The sequence below is a fragment of the Mustela lutreola genome, chromosome 16 (assembly GCF_030435805.1).
Source record: "Mustela lutreola isolate mMusLut2 chromosome 16, mMusLut2.pri, whole genome shotgun sequence".
Lineage (NCBI taxonomy): Eukaryota > Metazoa > Chordata > Mammalia > Carnivora > Mustelidae > Mustela > Mustela lutreola.
Genome location: NC_081305.1, coordinates 31,755,862 through 31,771,969, shown reverse-complemented (window position 1 = coordinate 31,771,969; position 16,108 = coordinate 31,755,862). Strand labels below are relative to the sequence as shown.

The following is a 16,108-nucleotide window of genomic DNA, read 5'->3' as shown; positions in this document are numbered from 1 at the left end:
CAGGATGTCCATAATGTCTGGAAACATAGGTGGATATAAATAATGTGGTCAAGAACTAGTAACTCTATTTCCAGACTTTATAGACATCACCGTCCATATCCTTTATCATCACTGTCTGGTAGACAGTACAAATGAGAAGCTACTTAATATTTCTTAAGTGATGCAAATATGTGTTCCACTTAAAGGTGAATAGATCCTTCTTTACATAATAATGTACTCCATGCGTGTAAATTTTTTGAAGGACAGGTCAACATTTATTTTTTTTTTAATATTTTATTTATTTTGACAGCAAGAGACCACAAGTAGGCAGAGAAAGAAGGGGAAGCAGGCGCCCCGCTGAGCAGAGAGCCCGACGCAGGACCCGATCCCAGGACCCTGAGATCATGACCTGAGCTGAAGGCAGAGGCTTTAACCCACTGAGCCACCCAGGCGCCCAACATTTAAATGAATACTATTGAAGGTGGCTTTGTAAGGTGTGGAATCTTTTTGAAAAGTGAATTTACCAGTTTTCGAAGTAGAGGTTGGCATAGAATACAATGATAAGACACGGAGCATGACGGCGATGAGGGGGCCTTCTGTGTCCCCAGAGCTGTCACAGAGTGGGCATTTTGCCAGCTGCCTTCCACTGTTGATCTTAATGGAAGCCTCTTCCAGCTCTCCTGCCCAGATCCAAACACAGCCTTAGGCTCATACACCTAATACAGTGAAAAATCCTGGTTTTACTTATTTCCTGGGTGTGAATAAAATGTGCCATTGCAGGAAGAACCTAGAAAATGGGCAAAAAATGTCCGTCCCTGTGTTCCACTCCCAGCTCTTTCAAATAATGAGCTCTGTGGGTCCTTGTTTGCATCGCTTGCCCTTGGTTTACTTATAGTATCAAGCAAAATTATTCTGGGGTTAAAAAGGCTAGAATTGTAGTATCATCAACTCTGCGGATAAGGAGGGTCCCTTCGCTTTAATGAAGAATCCAACTCACAGGTCTCATGGTCCATGTAATAAAACAGTGTCACCCACAGCCTGACGGCCAAGTCCACTGGGAGGCCCGGTTGCACTGACAGGAATTACGTGAAAGAAATCTTAGGTGCCAATTCCAATACTCTTACTTAGAACTGAAAAATTAGGGGTGCCTGCTGGCTCAATCAGTGGAGCATGTGACCCTTGATTTGGGGATTGTGAATTCAAGCCCCGTTTTGAACATAGAGCCTTCTCAAAATGAATGAATTAATTTAAAAAAAAAAAGAAAAGAAAAAAAAAAAAAGGAAAGGTCAGTTTGAATCCAGGCATGATAACTTAGGCTACCACTCTGGGTAAGATCCTGGTAAGAACCCACCAGGATTCTAATTCTCAAGGGCAACTCCGGTATTCTATTCATGGCTATTGCTGTGGTTTCCAGCAGGCGGACAGATGCTGCCGAAGTGTTGGCTCACTCAAAGATCTAACTGTTGGAAATATCAGTCAAGACCTGACCTGAGGGCTTTGACTTGAGTTGAAAAATATTGGTAGGGATTGTGCAGTAGGAGGTGAAGTTCATTCCTTTCCCCCTCCCATCTGACTACCCCTCCCTCCACTCCCTGCTCCCAGACCCATTCCAATCCGAAGGCTTTGAACCCTGGGTTCAGCTGAGGATGAACACATCCCCTTTGCCGCATCACCTGTGTTTACATGCGTCTCCATGGCACATGCGTGTGGATGCGCGTTCTGTGTCGCCACGTGCATGTTTGGGTGCATTTGTGTCTGCAGGTGTGTATCTCTTGCCAGCCAGGAGTGTCCTTCCACAGCTTGCGAATCTGGAAAACAGCGGCTGTATCACTTTCAGCAGTCGAAGCAATATTTTAATGGCAGATTACAAAGAAAATGAGTAGTCGGAAACCACAGGTTGCCGACCAAGAGCAGAAAAATGAAAGACCGTACATCACCTACAACAGAGAGACCCGAGAATTGACTTCCCATCCATCTCTTTTATTCCTGTACTTCTTTTATAGCCAACAACGTCTCCTCCAGCCCATGATTGCTTATTTTAAATTGTCTTCCAGTCTCGAGGCTCTGTCTTTCCTATCCCCACCCCCCACCCCCCGCCCCTTCTCCCAGGCCTCCCAAATGATACAGTCTGGCTGATGTAGCCGATTTAGAGCCCGGAGCTGCTGCTTGTCTTGTAGCCAAAGCCGCGCAGAGAAGAGGAGGGAAGATGTCTTCCTCCTGGAGGATGAGTTGCCGGCAAGTGAAACTCCCCTGTCCCCCTCTCCGCAGCTCTGAGGCTCCGCAGATGAGTCACATAAATTACTGCAGGAGGCAAAGTTACCAACAAGCGCAGCACACGGAAATGATCTCGGTCTGTCGCGCGCATCGATCTCCAGGCGCGAACCACTGACCTTGGTCTCTGCTCGCCCGCTCTAAATTCTGAGTCCGTGTTAACTAAAGATTGCATTTCCATTGTTACGGCTCAGAAAGTGATTCCTGACCCGCCTGTGGTGTATCTCTTACCGAGCCCCTGCTTGGGAAGGTTTTTTTCTGTTTAATCTTTGGGATATCCGAGCCACAATTCCAAACATTTCCAAGTGAGACCTCTCTCCCATTCACAGTAAACCCCAGAAAGAATGTGGGCCGAGGAAAAGGAGCAGCAAACATTCCCTTTGTTCTGCATTGAACCGATGGCAGTTGGATCATCTGTGATGTGTCATAACAAATTGTCTCTACCCCAATTGTCTCTGTGAAGGTCGGGTAAAGTCCCAAAGATCGCAATCGGGATGAAAGGGACGTACGCATTTCTCAACAGAAGGGAAGTGGGGGCGGTTTCAGGGATTTGGCTTACTAAATGTGGAATTCCTCCGCAAGTGCACATGTTCCAAAAGCTGCAAAGGAGAAAAACCTTCATTCAGGGAAAGGCTCAGAGAAGTGGATTCCGAAGATCCACATGGAACTAAATAACTCTTTCTAGATTAGCCAAATTCCTTCTCTTCCTTAGAAAATGTTTTCTACTGAGCCCATCGATCAGCCTGGGACTGTTCGCTCTCTGGTCCTCAGCACCTACAGGAGAGTAAGGACCAAAACGAGGGCCAACGCCCGGACCACAAAGTTCATCCTCAGAACGGACTTCTGAAAATAGAAGCTCTATTGTCACGTTAAGAGATTTAAACATCTCTAATAAAATAGAAGTTGTGAACATAAACTATCCGCTATTGCAGATTCTAGTAACTGCAATTCTGATTATCCTACAGCAGAGTTCCAGGGACAAGTCCTGCACTTTGACGGTAGAGTGTGAATTGCAATTTTAAGCGGTGGTTGAATATTAACCCTGACATTGCCCTGGCTGGCAAGTTTCTCAACATCAGCACTATTGACATTCCGGCTGGACAGTCCTTTGTTGCAGGGGACTCTCCCAGATGCTGCAGCAGTAACCCTACCCACTAGATGCCAGCAGCTACCCTCCTCCCCCCAGTGGTGACCAGCGAAAAATGTCTCCTGACATAGCCCGACGCCCCGCCCACCCAAACCCACTGGGAGAGGCGGGGTGCAAACCGTCCTCAGTTGAGAACCACTACTCTCATCAAGGAAAAATTCATTTATTAGACACTTTTTTCCCCTTAAAAGACAGAGAGAGTGCAAAGTTATATAGCACTTCTCGGGACAACGGAGGAAAAGAAACAAAGACCCCGAATTAGACATTTCGATCTGTTTAATGGAGCATTAAGCAACCATTAAAAAATATGTTTTTTAAGATACTGCAGAGACATAAGAATGTGCTCATCCTATGACGTTAAGTGAGAAAAGAGCACATCACGAGAGGCCACTGCCATATACACACCCTCTAAGACACAGGTGTTTGAAACTATTGAAAGTATGCTAAGAGGAAAAACACAAAAAATGACAACCATTGTTACATGTGGGAGGTGAGATAATGCAGTATATATTTTTTCATTTAACTTTATTTTTCCCATTTTAAAGCAGACACAGAAAAAGGACAAAGGATCTGGTGGTATACAGCACATGAGCAGAAAGCCTCAAACACATCGCCATCCCATATTCCTAAATTTAATTTTCTTCCACACCCTCAAGGAAGCTGAGCGACTCCTTTCCTGCTTCTCTGATCCTCTGCTCATTAAACCCTCACATCTGCTTTCCTCTGCAGTCATCAGCTTCTAAGACCAGAATTCGGGGCTTTTTTTTTTTTTTTTTTTTAACACCTTGCTTCTCCACCTGGGCATGCTTGTTCATTGATTCACTCATTCATTCGTTCAGTACCCTGGTACTGTGCTAGGTACCGGGAATTCAGTGGAAAACAAGGCAGGCAGAGTCCCTGCTTTCATGGCAGAAGGACACGAAGCCAATATACGTATACATGGACAAGATCGTTCCAGATAGTAATAGGAGCTCTGATGACGATACAGTCTGGGGATATGGTCCAAAAAAAAAAAAAAAAAAAAAAAAGGCTCTAGGAGAAAGCACTACTTTAGATTATTTTAGGCTACCCTACGTTAAGGTAGTCAGGGAGGGCCTCTTGGAGGAGGTGACATTGACACTGAGAACTAAAGAACAAGAGGACAGGGGCATCTGGGTGGCTCAGTGGGTTAAAGCCTCTGCCCTCTGCCTTTGGCTCTGGTCATGATCCCAGGCCTCTGGGATCAAGTTCCACATTGGGCTCTCTGCTCAGTGGGGAGCCTGCCCCCCCACCTGCTTCTCTGCCTACTTGTGATCTCTATCTGTATGTTAAATAAATTTAAAAATCTTTAAAAAAAACAGTACCTTATATATCATAATTAAGCTTTTATAGAGGGAAAAGAAAAGTGAAAACTGCATGATTTTTAGTAATAAGAGACCAACAACAAAGTACCTGTTTATACCGTCATTTTTCTCTGGTATTAGGAAGCCCCTGGAAAAAAGCAGAGTAAAACTTTGTTTTAGGTTATGGCTGTGTTAAGCTTCCTTGGAGAGAACTGTAGGGTTGGAATGGAAACCTTGAAATCTGAACTCATTGGCTTTATAAAACTTAACTGAGCAGTAGACACTGACAATTATTTATTGTTTAGATATGTTTCTTTTTAAAGATTTTTAAAATTATTTAAAAGATTTTATATTTTGAGTAATCCCTACACCCAAAGTGGGTCTCAAACTCACAACCCCGAGATCAAGTCACGTGCTCTGCCCACTGAGTCAGCTGGGTGTCCCTACAAATGAGATTTTTAAAATTTTTCCTTTTATTTATTTTTAAAGATTTTGTTTATTTATAAAGAGAGAGAGAAAGAGGGAGAGCACACAAAAAAGGGGAGAAGCAGAGGGAGAGGGAAAAGCAGGCTCCCTGAGGAGCAGGGAGACAGAAACGGGCTCTATCCCAGGACCCTGGGATCATAACCTGAGCCGAAGGCAGACAGACCCTTAACTGACTGAGCCACCCAGGTGCCCCTAGATTTTTTTTTTAAAAGGAGGAGAGGTTCTTTATTAAAGCAACTGTGCGTTAATATTTACTACGTTATACTAGAATTACATATATGTTTTTTTAAAATATGTAAGACAAAGAAATACAAACACTGTCTTATCAGTAAAGACTTCTACATTAACTTTCAACAGTCACGGATCTCCTCTGGTGTTCCGTCTTCCTCTTACCCAGGATGCTTTGTAATATTTGACCTTTCTCATTGCCCTTGGTGTGAACATCTCTGTGTTCTTCCTTTACCCTGTAAAATCCCTTCATCTCTGTCTGTTTTCTCATTAATATAGCTGTTACGGCAGTTTGGTTTTTGTTTCTTTTTTTTTTTTTTTCTTTAAGCTTTTTTTTTTTTAATTTTTAATTTTTTATAAACATATATTTTTATCCCCAGGGGTACAGGTCTGTGAATCGCCAGGTTTACACACTTCACAGCACTCACCAAAACACATACCTTCCCCAATGTCCATAACCCCACCCCCCTTCTTCCAACCCCCCTCCCCCGATCTTTAAGCTTTTATTTATTCATGGGAGCCTGAGTGGCTCAGTGGATTAAAGCCTCTGCCTTCCTTTGAGTTGTGGTCTCAGGATCCTGGGATTGAGCCCTGCATCAGGCTCTCTGCTCAGCGGGGAGCCTGCTCCCCCCGCCCCCCAACTTCTCTGCCTACTTGGGGTATCAGTCTGTCAAATAAACAAATAAAATCTTTAAAAAAATTTATTTATTCATTTGACAAAGACACAGCGAGAGAGGGAACACAAGCAGGGGGAGTGGGAGAGGGAGAAGCAGGCTTCCTGCCGAGTAGAGAGCCCGATGTGGGGCCTGATCCCAGGACCCCAGGATCATGACCCAAGCCAAAGGCAGATGCCTAAGGACTGAGCCACCCAGACACCCCGGGTTTCACTGATTCTAAGACAGGTCCTGTTGCTTTTCCTTCAGTGGCCAAAAAAAGACTGTGTCTGTATGAGCCCTCTGGTGATTGTCCCGCATTAATGAAGGTCAAGCCCACAGCCCGTGAGTGTTTGCGGGTTTACCGCAAGCTATGAATGAGGGTTCCTAGGTAAGGAGCACTATCTATTTTATTTTAATTTTTTTCTTTCTTTAATTACGGGGCATCAGAGGCCGCTGTTCTTCTGTCTGAATCCATCATAAATACGTTTCTTGTGGAAAAGATGTGCTCTTTGCCCTAGCCTGGCTGGAGGTAATCTGAACTGGAAGGAGACACCTCACCTGGGGAGAGAGTCCCCACCTGGAATGCAGGCAAGGGCTGTTTGATTCAGGTTTCTGGGTGCAGAAAGCTCATAGGAAGAAAATTCTTCCTACGTGCAAGACTTTTTCAGCAGGAGGGTTCTCCTGTGTTCTAGACTTCCAGAAACAGATGTCCCTGGAAATGCAGACACTCGCTTAGTGTGTGGCCGGTGGCAGTTTGGTCCCCTTCTCATCCTAATAATGCAGGATGAAAATATCTCTATGGCAGTTGATGTTGTTAAGACCTGTTAATATTCCACGTGGGTAGGATACCAGCTTTTAGAAAAGGAGCTGACTGTAAGCAACCTACAGGGAGAGATTCCTTCTGCTTTCGGTCACTGCTGTGTCCCTGAACCCAGCACAGTGCCCCCCACAGAGCAGGTGCTCACTGAATATTTGCTGAAGGAAGGAAGGAAGGAAGGAAGCAACACAGCAGCAGGCACATTCCTAGGGCCTGGGAGGGCTTCCCTGAGTTCATCTCCTGTGGTAGCTAGACTTGGCGGTCCCAGGTGTTGACCTTTTAGAACACCTCACTGCACTCACGCCCTTCTACGGCGGTGGTCTACACGGCTCTGCGAGCACCAGAGTGTAAGCCTGGGGCTCACCAAACTGCCTGGCACTTAGAGGTGCTTCATAGTTTAATAAGCTTTAATAACCATTTGATGAAGGAAGGAATGAGGGGAGGTGGGAGGCAGGAGAGAAAGGGAGGCTCTGGGTAAAGTGGTTAATTAGAGATTGCTCTCTCTACATAACTCCATGTCGATCTGGGGAGCTAACCCTTTTTAGGCTTTGTTGTGGCTGGGTCTGCATTGAACCTTCCCCGACTCAAAGGTGGGAGAGCCCTTTTGCCCGAGGACAATTAACAACCTCCTGAAATAGTGTTTCATTAGAAAGAGCCCTGGGCAGCAAGGGGAAAAGCTGGATTTCCATCATTCTCTGCCACTGACTAGGCAACCCTGGAAAGGTCTCGTCAAGGTCTCTAGCTCTCAGTTTCCCCATCTGTTTAAAGGGAATGCAGCTACCATGCACTGCGTGCTGCGGGGTTGACGGAGACAGTGAGTGTGGAAGTGGTTTGTAAAGCACTAAGCCTTTGGCGTGCAAAGAATGACCAGGGAAACCCAAACTCTGGCTTATCCGGGCCAGCTTGAAGTCATTGTGTTCTTCCTGTCCCCTTCTCTACCTTGCATTTCCAGCCAGAACGTCTGCAGGAAATCCAGGGTCCTGTCTGAACCCCAAGATTGGCTTCCTGATGGAGTCCTCCTCCTGAAACGCCCTCTTGCTGTGGTTTACCTTCCTGATATCCTCGCCTCTTGACTGTGAAGGTTGTCTGCCTTCTGACCTTCCACCTTTCCCTGCTGAATTAATCTGTGCGGCGTGCACCGCGAACCAAGGTCCTTCTGTCTCTGGGCTCTTCCTTTCGTCACTTACAGAACGCGCGGGCTGGGCCACGGCGGGGCAGGAAAGTGAAGTAGGCGCCGAGAGCCGCGGGCTGGTAGCCGCAGGAGCCAGTTTGGGTGGGAACAGGAGAAAAGAGGAGAGAGCAGGTTTGCTCCCTCTGCATGGGACAGTCACACCTCTGTACCAGCCAATTGTTGAAATGTGGGAAAGTGAGAACACTAGATCATTTGACATTCCAAAAAAAAGGAAAAAAAATTCTGGAAATTTGAACTTTTATACGAGATCTCCCGACTTTCAAATGCTGGCAGTGCTTTCAAATTTGTTAAATATGCCTCATGAGCCAAATAAAACACATATGCAGGTCGAAGTCAGCCTGCGAGTCTCCACTTTGTGACCCAGGGCCTCTGGGTGCCTTTTTAGCTCTGAGAGCTGTGGTTTTTCTGGGCTGTGAAATCTGCTCAAAAATACCCACAGCTCCTTCCACCTTCTTTTTCTTCTCAGCTTCTCTTTGGGTCTCACCTGGGCTTTTGTGATGGCCTCCCGCTAGTCCTGGGGGGTCTGCCCGTGCCACCTTACCTGGAAATCAACTTTGTCGATGTAATCAGGTTCAGATGAGGTCCTTAGGGCAGCCCCTGAGTCCATATGACCAGTGACCCTAGCTTTGTGCAGTAAGATAATGTGGATGTTGGGGGCACCTGGGTGGCTCAGTCAGTTAAGCGCCTGCCTTCGGCTCAGGTCATGATCCCAGGATTCTGGGATCATGCTCCCTGCTCCGAGGGAAGCCTGCTTCTCCTTCTCCCACTTCCCTGCTTGTATTCCCTCCCTGTTGTGTCTCTGTCAAATAAATAAATAAAATCTTTAAAAAAAAAAAAAAAAAGAAAAGAAAATGTGAGTGTCATCAGTTCTCCCCCTCCGTCCCCACTGTGAACGAGTGCACGACTTGTCATGTGTGAACAAGGAAAGGAAAACCAGTGAGTGTGTTTTCCCATGAGAGAAGGAAAGAGGGAGGCAAGCAAAGCCCTCCCTGCTCCCCGCGACCACGGCTAGGTGGCTCGATCGTGTCCTCTATGGAAGAGATACACAAATATCTTGATCTGTAAGTATTAACAAGGTCTTTACAGGGTAGATAATGAAGATGGCACGCATAAAGCATCCCGGGCTCACTGAAGCGCGGTGTGGGAATCAGTGTGTGAATTTCCAATTAGTGTGGATACCTGCTATTTCTGTTACACCATGTGCTGAGCACGAAGGGCCCTGGTCGGGAGGGTTCTCCTGGCTAGAGCAGGTGTTTGGGAAACAAGAGCACTGGCCTGGGAATCCTGTAGGTTGCTACCTCGTTGGAGATCTCGACATAGCGTAGAAAAAAGTGAAAGGTGCGGAGCTTTGATGTACTTATTTTGTGACTCTGGGCCAGGGGTTACGTTAGGGAGGGACTGGCTGGTAGTTTGTTGGAAAGATTTGGGATAGGGCAAAAGGATAGCATCGTGGTTAAAAGGCAAGCACCTGGAGCTGGGTTGTCTGGCTTAAATCCTGCTTGCCAGATGTGTGCTTTTAAACATTTCAGCTAATCGCTCTGTACCTTGGTTTCCCTATCCATCAAACACGTGTCTCGATAGTCCCCATCTCATGTGATTGTTACAGGGATTAAACAAGTGAATGCAAGTAAAGCATCTAACACGACGTCTGACATTTCATAATCACTCTTAATACATTGTTTTAATAAAAAGATTTTATTTATTTATTTGTCAGAGAAAGAACAGAAGGCAGAGGGAGAAGCAGGTTCCCCATTGAGCAAGGAACCCGATGTAGGGGTCGATCCCAAGACCCTGGGATCATGGCCTGAACCAAAGGCAGACGCTTCACGACAGAGCCACCAAGGCACCCCTGTATCTCTATGATAATTTACCTAGGAAGTACTGGATTGGGATTGGGAAGGATAAATATAAATAACTCGGGCCCCAGCTCTCAGACTCCCTTCTGTACAGATAAAGAAGGACCTTCCTGGCCACTCTTGGCTCTGGAGGGTGGGTAAATGTGTGCGCATGCGCCTAGGCGCAGGTGTGTCTGTTAGAGCGAGCCCTTTGCCAAAGGCCACAGACAGCCTCCCAATCTGAGCAGTGTTTCTGCAAAGGATCTGCTAGGAATGATTGATTGCTCAGGACCTCCTACTTCTGGGCCCCAGTAAGCCCCATAGTGAGCACCATGACTAAGGATGTTCAGAAATGGCAGGGTTCGGGAGAGAACGTTATCTTAGGTACCCAAGAGCTGGGGCCCAATTACCAACGCGGGGGGGAGGGGTGACGGGGATGGATCTTCTTGGGACAGTGCGGTTTATGGCAGTGAGTAAGCTTTAGCGCTGAGTTTGGCTTTTTTCTTTGGCACTCATCTATGCATTTAAGGAGAAATCCCCTTTACAGCAAAATGCTTTTAAAATCCTCCCCATGGAAGCAGCCCAAGAAGGGAGAACACACAGGCCGACACCAGGAGTCCCGCTGCTCGCCTCTCTTTTCCTGCAGAAGGGGCAGCTAGAAAACGCTGCATAATGGATGAGTCACTGCAGAAAGCCCAGGAGATTAGGTTATCTGCCTGCGTATCATCTCCGCTCTTCCCATCCCCAGACCTGACGGCCAGGCTCCTCTCTAAAGCCCCGGTTTGCTGTGATTTCAGCTGAGAAGGAGAGAGGGGAGAACTCCTTTTTCCGGCGCCTTTGTAAGTGGCTTTCCAACTTTTCTGATGGCGACCCATGCTGTGTTTATCACTGTGTTCTAGTGCACCCGCGTGTGTGCACACACTCACACACACACACTGGAATGAATAAGACACCTCTTACCCTTACTATCGAGTGGGATATATTCTGATACTTTCTAGTCTATCCCATTTAAAAGATAATGCTGATGACTCACTGGGCTGATTTCATAAAGCACCGATGGGTCCCCACCCAGACTCTGAAAAACTCTGGGCTGGGGCCAAAGCATGCTGACAAGTAGGGGGTTGGGATGGCGACAAACGGGGAGAGAAAACTCTTCAAGACCTACAGGCCTCGCGCTTGTCTAAAGTAAGAGGCAGTTGGAAAATCAGGAGAGGACAGAGCGGCGGACACCTTGGTGTTCTTCGGTGGTGTTGGCATTGGTGTTATTTGGATTTGGGTCATGGCACGGAAAGGCAGTGGACGGTAAATTTCTCCTGCACGGGGCTGGAAAGACTATTGCAGAAAATCAAATTCAGTGTTTGCTAGTCCTTCTGAAATAAATACACTTACGTTTTAAAAAGGGAGTAATTTGGGGTGCCTGGGTGGCTCAGTGGGTTAAAGCCTCTGCCTTCGGCTCAGGTCATGATCCCAGGGTCCTGGGATAGAGCCCCGCATTGGGCTCTTGGGCGCTCTGCTCAGCAGGGAGCCTGCTTCCCCTCTCTCTCTGCCTGCTTCTCTGCCTACTTGTGACCTCCCTCTGTGAAATAAATAAATAACATATTTACAAAAAATAAAAATAAAAAGAGAGTAACTTACATGAAATTATCAAGTAGGTTAAGGGTCTGGGTGGGACCCGGACAGTGTGACATGGTAACTGTGGTAGTCTGATGGAAGCTACTGGAAATACAGACAGAAGGCAAAGCCTGCGTGGTTAGAGATGGGGAAAGCTGTCTAAGGGTCAGGCAAGTGAGGACTGTGCCCTGGGGTTGGCCGTCAAGCAAGTGACGGCTCCGGGGTGTCCTCGTGTTCCTTCTCTGCTCTCTGGGACTCAGTTTTGTCATCTGGTAAATGACTGAGACCCTGCCTGTCTCATAGAACTGTAACAAGATGAGACATGTGGAAGCCCCGTATTCTTTCTTTCTTTCTTTCTTTTTTTTTTTTTAAGATTATTTATTTATTTATTTGACAGAGACGGAGAGAGGGAACACAAGCAGGGGAAATGGGAAAGGGGAAGCAGGCTTCCTGCTGAGCGGGGAGCCCATTTTGGGGCCTGATACCAGAACCCTGGGACCATGACCTGAGCCAAAGGCAGACGCTTGACGACTGAGCCACCCAGGCGCCCCGAAGCCCCAGATTCTGAATGTAGAAGGAGCTCGGCAGGACTTTAGGTCCTTCCCTGTCCCTCCCACCAGGAGTGGGTCCTGCACCCATGTTTCTAGGTGACTGTTCGGGCCCCGTACTGGATGTGGCTGTGATTGTGACAAGATGCTGTGACCCCTGGCCTCTCTGCCCCCAGGTCCTAACGGACCCATGGTGCTGCATCTCGATCTAGCTGCGCTTGGCCATCTGGGTACGGTCTCACCTTGGGCCAAACAAGGAAGGATCGGTTTGTGTGGCCTTCAACACAGGCCACTTGTTCTCAGACCCCTCCGTGGATTATAAGTCAAAAGCTGATTCTGGGTTTGCCCTCTGCAACATCACCAAAGGCCACCCCCCATGCCCATAAGATGACCTGTTTGTAAAGGCCCGTCCCATGCCCCACCCCCATCGTCCTGGCTTTGGAGGGGGCCAGAGCCAAGCTGACAGGCAGTCCCTGAGTCTTTGTTCAACTTGAGCTCAGATGGACATAGAAACACAAGAGGAGCCAAATCATATGTTTAAACAGTTAAGAGGAAACCCAGCTCAGCAAGGAGCTACAACCCTGGATTTAGCCTGGGTGAATTTTCCTTTGCTGGGATTTCCTGTCCTGTTTCTGGATGTTTCTATCTATCAAATGTTCCCTGGCAGTTGGTTTCAGGCCATCAGCTCTGCTGTGAAAGAAAGCTTTACACAGGACTTGGGCTTAGCGGTTAAAGCATTGAGGACTGCAGAATGGTTGGGACCCAAAGCCTGGTTTCTAGGATGGAGGCTCTAGTCTGTGCCTATCTGCCCTCCATGGAAAGAGACCAAACTCAAAGACTGGCTTTAAAGGACCATCCATAACAATAAGGGCCAGGGAGCTTCCCCCCTAAAGGGGGGAGGCAACACTGGGGTTAGTGGGGGGTAGGTCCTTTAGGAATGTAAAGTAAGTGAACCCAAAAGTTGGCCTCCTGCAAGACTTTTAGACCACAGTTAAAATTTAACAATTTTTTTATGTAAATCATCTGGTATACTGAATTGCATGGTTGGGTGGGAGGGGGAGCTGAGGACAAGGAGGGAACAATGGCCTGGGATTAGATAATTTAGTTAGTGCTAAAATTCCAGGAAGTTTGTGTTGATCTGGGCCTGGATCTTGTTACTTTTTAGCTCAAATCTAAATCTTTATCTTCCTAGTACAGTCGAGAGGACATTTTTTTACTTAGTCATTTTTACAGTTGTAATTTTTACCCGCTTTCATCAGCTAGAGCCGGTTAGATTAGCAGCTCTTAGCGCAGAGATGAAAATATTGGTAGGGCCCAATGGGCCCAGTTTTGTTTATTCTAAGGAGCAGGCTTTGATCTAAACATATTTCCTGGGGTCTGGACGCGATGACCTAATTCCTGTCTTATCCGTCTCCACTTTCTGTGAATCTCAGATTGCGTTTTACTGTAGAACCCTTTGAAATTCACTTTGCATGTTTTCCCACTTTGTTACCCCCTCTGACATTTGTTTCACTTGGGGTAGAGTGTGTGACTCCTAGTAAAGGTTCCGAGGCTTTATTTTTCTAACAGGGCTGCTAGGTTTTAACAGAGTGGGGAGCCTTTTCCTTCTTCTTTCCTTTAGGTTCTCTCATTCTTGACTTTCACAACACGCCAAAAACAATAAGCAAATAATCTACTGCTAGAAGTTTATGTCAACTGCAAATCATTTAGGATTTTCTGTATGAACACTTTTTCTAATTCAAACAAACAAACAAAACAAAACTGTCCCCTCATACCCATAAAAGTCAGTTCAATCCACCTGGTCCGTGGGGACTGAGATGTGAAGACTCAAAACTCCAGAGTCATTTTCAGGTGTCTCTAAGGGGTCGGCAGGAACCCCTTTTCCCTTCTCCCGCCCCTCCCCCCAATAGTCATTCCTGGGAGGGGGTGTCTTGGGCAGTTTGGGTCCCTCATTGGTCTCTCTTCTTCAGGTCCTTGTCAATCACTACACTGCCCTTCCAAGTATATTTTCCAGACAAGGGGCTTCTTTGCATGATTCGCTGTACTTAACGATACTTTCACGGTGCACATTTTAAAAATAGGAACTGGGGCGCATGTCACCCAAATCCATATTTTTAGTTCAAAAATGTCGTCAACTTCGCCGTCGTCATTCCCGGCAGCAACAACCCAGAAAATTCAGTTCTCCTTGGTTTCCAAACTACCTCCACGCACCCCAAGTTTCAGAAGGGACAAAGCATAGCGGCCAAGGAGGGGCTGAGGCTTAGCCCGCGGAGGTGGGGTGGGGGTGGGGGTGGCTGCTGCCTGAACTTGGTCTGCCTAGAAATAAACCGGGTTGCTTTACTAATCTGATTCCCCGTCTCTCCTGCGGGGGTGCTGAACCTAAAGGCCAAGCATGGGGATCGCACAGGGAGGGGCTGAACGCGAGCCTTGATTTGGAAATGAATGGCAAGGCGAGTGGGCAGGTAATGATCGATAGGTTAGAGAGATAGTGGATCGATAGATGGCTCGGCGGGGACAAAGGCGCAGCGAAGGGGAGAGACCTGGACCCCGGGGCTCCGACCTTCCCCTCCGGGGCTTCGGTTGCCTCCGGAAGTCTGTCTAAGCGAAAAGTTGTCTGGGCTCCCCGTAACTCCCTTCCAGAAAGCACTAGAAGGGAGGAGGTTGGTGGGGAGCGGGTAGAGAAACAATTGCCCGGCTCCCGGCCCTGGGCCGCCCGCCTCGCGGAAGCGGACTCGCGGAAGCGGACGCACAGCCCGGGGTGGCGCAGGGCCCTGACCCTGCGGGCGGCCGGCGAGTGGGAGGCCAGGGGCTGGGGGCGGCTCACCCGGGCAGTGGTCGGGCGTGCGCCGGGGTGGGCGTCGGGGATCCGCCGGCTGGACCCCTCTTGAGCGGCGGGCGGGGCGCGGAGGGGGCACTGCGAGCCCGCTCCTCCCGGTGGCCCGAGTCGCATATTCCCTCCATCCTGTCCCAGGGCGTCGTCCCGGGGCGCAGGGACCGCTTCCGGGAGGGACGCCCCCAACGCCACGGAAACGTCCCCTTCTGGCCCCGCGTAGAACAAGAGCTTCTGGACAGAACTGCGGCCTTCCCTCCGTGTCCCCACTCCTGAGCAAAGGCGTCTCTCTTGGTGCGCGCGGCCGGGGCTGCGGAGGCGCAGGCCCCAGATCTCTGCACCCTGACGCCGCGCGCACAGCCCCACCAGCACCCTCTCCTGCTTTAGGGGGGCCCGCCTCCGCGCTGTTCTGGCTTGGCCCCCCCATCCCTTTAAGCTGAGCCGCCCAGCTTGGGGAGGCGTGCCCCGGGTGGCCTGCGCCCAGTGCAGACTTTTACTGGGTGTCGGCCCAATGCTTGTCCCTTACCTGGGTGCGGGGCCACGGGCAGGGGCTCACCACCTACCTCCCTGAAAGAAACAAATCGCTGGACCCTGTAGACACCAACTTCCACCCTGTCGGTTTGCTCACCCCAAAATAGTGCTCAGGAGGAAAACATGTTTCCCCTAAAACAAAAGGGAGAGAGGAAGACTCAGACTGAATTTTGATGACGAAATATTCAAGTTGTAATGGACGTTTTCTTTTCAGGTATGCATGGGAGTTTCAAAACACATGAAAGCCTAATTAAAGAACACTGACCTCTGTGGGTTGAGGCCTAGTTTCAGAGTCAGATTCTTTATCCCCCTCTGCTTGGGGCATTCACTAGCCACGCTGCTTTCCCTGCCTGAGAAAAGAAACAAGCACAGTTGAAATAAACCTGAAATCTAAATGGGCCAAATGTCCTGCTTCAGGGATAACCTGGCTGTTTATTTCATTTTTCCTCCTTTTGGGGGGGTGTGGGTGTGAGCACAGTGTCCAGATGGGTCATAGATAACTGGCAAAATATCTAGATCCTCCGAATTAAAAAGACAAAAGATGAAAATGAAAGAAGAGGAGGAAAAAACCAAAAACTAAAAACCAACCAAACAAAAAACCCCACAGGTCCATGCAAACCTGTTTCTGTTACGCCTTTTGCAATTCCTTATTTAG

At 48.1% G+C, this 16,108-nt stretch overlaps 1 long non-coding RNA gene across 1 annotated transcript; it reads right to left on the bottom strand.

The window, feature by feature from the left end:
• Positions 1-292: 292 nt before the first annotated feature.
• On the bottom strand, positions 293-2,583 carry LOC131818763 (uncharacterized). The gene is made up of 3 exons (XR_009348929.1): positions 2,482-2,583; positions 1,653-1,787; positions 293-695 (listed from the first exon to the last, which is right to left on the bottom strand). It is a non-coding gene; the product is annotated as an uncharacterized LOC131818763 (long non-coding RNA).
• Between the last annotated feature and the right edge of the window lie 13,525 nt (positions 2,584-16,108).